Below are 7,150 nucleotides of genomic sequence, written 5' to 3' on the forward strand. Positions count from 1 at the left end.
CTTTTTATTTTGATGTAGTCCCATTTGTTTATTTTCTCTTTAGTTTCCATTGCCCTAGGAGCTGTATTGGTAAAGATATTGCTTCAGCATATGTCTGAGATTTTGCTGCCTGTGGATTCCTCTAATATTTTTATGGTTTCCTGTCTTACGTTTAAGTCCTTTATCCACTTTTAGTTTATTTTTGTGTGTGGTGTAAGTTGGAATTTGGTTGTTTTTGTTGACACTTCTATTATAGAGAAAAGGTGAATAGTGATATTAAAATATTTCTTCTAATTAATTTCCTGTCAATGTGCATGAATCCATGTTCTGGACCACTAGTATGGGATATAAAACTGAAACTCATTAACACAAACAGCAGTGTGGTGATTGCCAGAGGGATAGGGGTGGTGGGAGAAGGGGGTCCTAATATAAGGTGACAGGAGATTTGACTTCAGATGGTGGGCATACAGTGTAATATACAGATCTTGTAAACATAGAAGCCCACACCTGAAACCTATATGCTCATGTTGACCAACATCATCCCAATCAATGTAATAAATAAATATTAAAAATAAATAAATAAAATAATGGATTAGTATACCATATTTATTTTCTAACTCCTACAAATCAATAAGGAAAAACAAGCATCCCCAATGAAAGCAATTAGACATGGAATGAATAGGCAGTTCCCAGAAGAGAAAATCCAAATAGCTAATATGTAAATATGAACAAGGATGTGCAAGGATGTTATATTAATCTGAATAAGCTGGACTTATACTTCAGTAACAAATCATCCCCAGATCTCAGTGTCTTAACCCATGATTTTATTTCTCACTCATACAAAATCAGTTATAGATCAAGACATTCTCCAAGGCAGCATTCCTCTGTGTGGTGATTCAGGAATTAAGGCTGCTATGATCATGTGGTTTCATCATCTCTGAAACTAACCTCCATGTCCATGATGCAGGAGGGAGAGAGGGAGGGAGGAAAGGAGGAAAGAAAAAAGGAGAAAAGGAGAGGAGAGAGAGAGAGAGACTATACAATCACAGACTTTTCATTACCTCAGCCAGAAGATGACCCACATCACTTCCATTCACATTTTATTGGCCAGAACTAGTTCTATGGCCCTGCAAGGGGACTGGAAAGTTTAGTTTTCTGTTGTTTAGGAAGGAGGAATATGAAACAGAATTTGGTAAATACATAGCATTATCTCTGCCACAAATGTTCATTACAGACTATAAGGTAAAAATAATATAGTTTGTAATTTGAAAACAACATAGCCACCCAAGTGTTAAATACAGTGGTGATTTATACACTGGAATACTATAGTGAAAATGAATTAACTATATCTGCATGTCTAAACATAGCTAAATCTCAAAAATATAGTGTTGAAAAAGCATAAAAATATGGATAGGAGGGATAAGCACCAACTTCTAGAAAATAATTACCTCTAAAGAGGAAATGGGGGAGCGGAATGGCAGTTTGGAGAAGGGGAATGAGTTTTCAATGGTATGATGTGACATTTTGTTTCTTTTTAATTTTTTTTAAAATATATTTTATTGATTTTCCACAGAGAGGAAGGGAGAGAGACAGAGAGTCAGAAACATCGATGAGAGAGAAACATCAATCAGCCGCCTCCTGCACATCTCCCACTGGGGATGTGCCCACAACCCAGGTACATGCCCTTGACCAGAATCGAACCCGGGACCCTTCAGTCCGCAGGCCGATGCTCTACCCACCGAGCCAAACTGGTTTCAGCTTGTTTCTTTTTAAAAATTACCTGTAAAGGCAAATTTATAAAAAAAGGAAAGTTTATTAGTGGCTGCTTGAGGCTGAGGGTGGGAATAAGGAGTAACTAAAATGGACACAAGGCATCTTTCTGGGTGATGACAGTCTTTAAAAATTGAATTGTGATGATGGTTACACAGCTCTGTAAATCATCAAATACATTTAAAATGGTAAGTTGCATGGTATTTGAATTACACCTCAATAGAGCTATATAAAAAACTATTTGCAATAAATATAGCAATGTACTATATAACTCCATTAATATAAAAATAAGTGTTTGTATATGTATTAAAAGCTTTTTTTAATGATGGGGCATAACTGTTGGTGGGAATTCAGATTGGTATAGCCACGGAAATCAGTATGGAGGTTCCTCAAAAAGTTAAAAATGGAATTGCTTCATGGCCTAGTGATTCCACTTCTGGGAGTATATCTGAAGAAACCCTAAGCACTGATTTGAAAGAATATATGCACCCCTATGTTCATTGTAGAGTTATTTACAATAGCCAAGATATGGAACAAAGATATGGGAGCAACCCAAGTGCCCATCAATTGACAGACAAATGAATAAAAAAGCTGTGGACATATATACAATGGAATAGTACTTGGCCACCAAAAAGAAAATCTTACTATTTTGACAGCATGGATGAACTTAGAGGATATTATGCTAAGTAAAATAAGTCAGTCAGAGAAAGACATACCATATGATTTCACTTATATTTGGAATCTAAAGAACAAAATTAATGAACAAACAAAATAGAAACAGATGCATAGGCACAGAGAACAGACTGATGTTGCCAGAGGGGAGATAGGTTGGGGGACTGGATGAAAAAGAGGAAGAGATTAAAAAGTACATATTGGCCCTGGCCGGGTGGCTCAGTTGGTTGAAACATTGTCCTCTACACCAAAAGACTGCAGGTTCAATTGCTGGTTAGGATACATAAAGTTGTGGGTTCGATCCCCAGTCCTGGTGCATAAAGGAGGCAACTGACCGACATTTCTCCCTCACATCGATGCTTCTCTTTCTTGCTTTTCCTCTCTCTAAATATCAATAAACAGATCCTTAGGTGAGAATTTTTCAAAAAGTACATATTGGTAGTTACAAAATAGTCACAGGATATAAAGTACAGCATAGGAAATATAGTCAATAATATTGTAATAACTATGTATGGTGCCAGATTGGTACTGAAAATATCAGAGGGAACACTTTGTAAAGTATATGATTATCTAATCTCTATGGTGTACACCTGAAACTAAAACAAAATAATATTAAATGTAAACTGCAATTGAAAAATACGCAAGTCAGAGAAAGATACGTGATCTCACTCATATGTGGAATCTAATCAACAACATAAACAGATAAACAAAATAGATCCGAAAACATAGAAGCACCAAAAAATAAAATTTCAAAAATAAAAATAAAAAAATAAAATGATGGTGCTTAGTCATTAGTTTCTGCCAGTAGGTCTGATAGCTCAAGTCAACTGCTTTTTGGAAAGGAAACAAGGAACATGAGACTTAAAGATAGAATCACTGACATAATAACAATGATAATAGCTATTTTTATTATTTTATATTAATCTAGATATGTCTATATTTAAATTCCCATTGTACGCCATAAGCATCTGTAGACACAAGCAGCGGACCTTCCCCACACGCCACATGCATCTATAAAAAAAAAAAATTTCCCTAAGTGGCCGTCCTGACCAACTTTAAAATCATTTTTTGTGAGAACTTTCAGCTGAAAATATTCAAGAACATCCAAATTGTGAGTAACATATTTATTTTTATAATATTCATTGCAAATTGATTTTTTAAATTAAATTCAAAATCCCGTGGCGTATGGGGATGGTTTCCATTTTGGACGTGTGACAGTTAACTGGTTAAGTTAGGCATGTTGATGATCCACTCTATTTCACGAAGTCAAATCAATGTTTCCATTGTACTGAATCACTTTTTGCATCATCTACCATAATTTTCCAGAGCACATCATTTTCACTCCCAAATAGTAGTGGAATATACAGCATTTTAAAAATTCTTATATGATGTTCTCTCTGTGAAAAAAAAAATGTTCCCAGGCAATAAGTATTTATAGGCATAACATGCATAACAGCCCATTTTTCCCTATTAATAATTTACCACAGTGATAAAAGTATAGGCTCTGGAGTTTGCCCAGTTAACATCTATTGAGGACTTACTAAGCACCAAGTCCATCAATCTTCACAATAACCCTTTAAAGTAAATATTGTTATTTAGCGCCATTTTTCAGATCAAGAAATTCAAGGCTCTGAGAACTTGAGTAATTTACAGCTGGTGAGGATCTGATGGCAAAGCCTGAGTGTCTACTCTAGCTGTTCCTTTCAAAAGTCTAATCTATCCAGAGTCATGTTGTAAAATTAACCACAAGGACCTGGTGGAAAGAGAGTGTTGTCCTCAATCCATGTCAATTCTGTCAGAGCAAAACCTTATTTTTACAGTTCATCCAATGATTTCAGGTAATTTTGACACCAAGGATCCCAAACACTTGAGATATCTTTGCCTATCTTTTTAGTAAGGTTCCAAATTCACCAAATCATGGATAATCCCCGTCCCTTCAACTCCATATAGGACCCAGGAGTGTTAGTTGACTCAATAGCCAGGTAGCAGGTCAGAGATGGCTGGCATTCTCTGGCAGCAATGATTTTTTTTTAAAAAAAGGCATCCCCCTCCCCCAAAATGAATACAACAGTAAAGAGATCATCACTGGGTCAGAGATATCAGTTCATTTCTGAACATAGAAAGCAAATGTAGAAGTGGTAACTGATGAAGTGGGGCAGAGGAAGCAATAGCCTAGAGAATGCATAGAGGAACAGCCAAGAAAGAAGTCAGTATGCCCTTTCTGATCTCACAAAAAGCTCACTGTTAAGAAGGAACAGAGACAACAAAAGTAGGAGTGAGGTGTAGAACTGACAATACAGGGATTAATTAAAAGTCTGTGTATGGAACAGTTGACTATCCCCAACCTCCAGTTCCCCATGCACAGAAATATTAGCCACCAGACTTCTACTTCAGGCAAAGGAAATGAAACCTCATCAATGGAGAAAGTAAACAGTCCTGGAGCAAAGGCCTCTGCTTTCTAATCCTTGGGGGTTCCCTATCAGATCATCCTAAGGTGAAACACCAGTTGATCAGCTTTATCCAAGCCCAGAGTTCCCAAGCAGTTGCTTATATTTTATTTCAATATTATTATATATGAACAGATACCCAGGGATCATCAGCATTTATAGAAAATTTTGCAACAAGAAATAGATCAATAATAAACAGAAGGAGGGCCCCAAGAAAACATCAATACTTCAGGGAATAAAGAGAACTTAAACAGCAATAAGAACAAAATAAAATTTTTATTGTGGTAAGAGCACTTAACATGAGATCTACTCTCTTAACAAATTTTTAAGTGCACAATACAGTATTGTTAAATATGGGTACTATGTTTTACATGAGATCTCTAGAACTTACTCATCTTGCATGACTAAAACTTTATACCCACTGAACAACTCATTTTCCCCTCCCCATAGCACTTGGCAACCCTTTAAATTCTCTGCTTCTTTGAATTTGACTATTTTAGATACCTCAAGTCAAATCATACAATATTTGTCCTTTTGCGACTGGTTTATTTCACTTAGCATAGTGTTCTCCAGGTTAATTCATATTTTAGGATATGGCAGGATTTCCTTCCTTTTTAAAGCTGAATAATATTTCATTGTACATATATACCATATTTTCTTTATCTTAATCTATTCATCATCCATAACAGGTTGCTTCCATATCTTGGTTGTTGTGAATAATAATGCTGCAGTGAACATGGGAGTGCAAATATCTCTTCAAGATCCTGATTTCAATTCTTTAGGATATATAACCAGAAGTGAGATTGCTGGATCATAAGGCAGTTATATTATTTTTTTTGAGGAATCTCCATAGTCTCTTCCATAGTAACTGCACCATTTATATTTCCAACAATGGTGTACAAAAATTCAAATTTCTCTGCATTCTGGCCAACATTTATCTTTTTATTTTTTATGTTAGTCATCCTAACAGGTCTGAGGCACTATATCATTATGGTTTTTATTTGTATTTCCATGATTATTAGTAACGTTGAGCATCTTTTCATATATCCATTGGCCATTTGTATATGTTCTTGGGAGAAATGTCTATTTAAGTCCTTTGCCCATTTTTAAATCAGGTTATATTTTTTGGTATTGAGTTGTAGGAGGTCATTATATATTTTGGATATTAACTCCTTATCAGCTTTATGGTTTGCAAATATTTTCTCCCATTCTGTAGGTTACCTTTTCATTCAGTTGATTGTGTCCTTTGCTGCGCAAAAGCTTTTTAGTGTAATATAGCCCCACTTGTCTATTTTTGTTGTGCTTTTGTATTATATCCAAGATCATTGCCTAGACAAATGTCATGAAGCTTTTCCCCTATGGCTTCTTCTAGTGGTTTTACAGTTTCAGGTCTTTAAATATTTAACTCATTTCGAGTTGACTTTTATGTATGGTGTAAAATGTAAGAAGTCCAGTTTCATTCTTTTGAATCCCATTTACAATAGCATCAAAAAGAATAAAATACTTCAGGATAAAGTTAACCAAGGAAGTAAAAGTTTACATATTAAAAACCATAAGACACTGATGAAAGAAATTGAAGACACAAATGGAGAGACAACATGTGTTCTTGGAAGATTTAATATTGTTGAAATGTCCAAACTACTCACAGCAATGTACAGATTCAATGCAATTCTTATCAAAATCCCAATGGCATTTTTTACAGAAAAATTTTCAAAAGTCCTAAAATTCATATGGCACCACAAAAGACCCCAAATACCCAAAGCAATTCTGAGAAAGAAAAACAATTTTATGAGGGTTCCTTTTTCTCCACATCCTCACCAGCACTTGTTGTTTGTTGATTTGTTGATAAGTTGATAATAGCATTCTGACAGGTGTGAGATGGTACTTCATTGTCGTTTTGATTTGCATCTCTCAGATGATTAGTGACTTTGAGCATGTTTTCATATGTCTCTTGGCCTTCTGTATGTCCACTTTCGAAAAGTGTGTATTTAGGTCCTTTGCCCAATTTTTTTATTGGATTCTTTATCTTCCTTTTGTTAAGTTGTATGAGTTCTCTATAAATGTTGGAGATTAAACCTTTATCGGATGTAACATTGGCAAGTATGTTCTCCCAAGCAATGGGCTCTCTTGTTGTTTTGTTGATGGTTCCTTTTGTAATGCACAAACTTCTAGGAATATATCCCAAGAAATCAGAAACACCAATCAGAAAGAATATATGCAACCCTATGTTCATAGCCACACAATTTACAATAGCTAAGATTTGGAAACAGCCTAAGTGCCCA

At 35.3% G+C, this 7,150-nt stretch overlaps 1 long non-coding RNA gene across 1 annotated transcript in view; it reads left to right on the top strand.

Moving 5' to 3' along the window:
- The first annotated feature begins 2,624 nt into the window (after positions 1 to 2,624).
- Positions 2,625 to 7,150, top strand: part of LOC106727223 — a 23,041-nt gene continuing 18,515 nt past the window's right edge. Inside the window, exon 1 of the long non-coding RNA XR_001363395.1 lies at positions 2,625 to 2,694. This is a non-coding gene — a long non-coding RNA (uncharacterized LOC106727223). The remainder of the gene's footprint in view (positions 2,695 to 7,150) is intronic.

This window comes from Myotis brandtii, unplaced genomic scaffold, assembly GCF_000412655.1.
Source record: "Myotis brandtii unplaced genomic scaffold, ASM41265v1 scaffold39, whole genome shotgun sequence".
Lineage (NCBI taxonomy): Eukaryota > Metazoa > Chordata > Mammalia > Chiroptera > Vespertilionidae > Myotis > Myotis brandtii.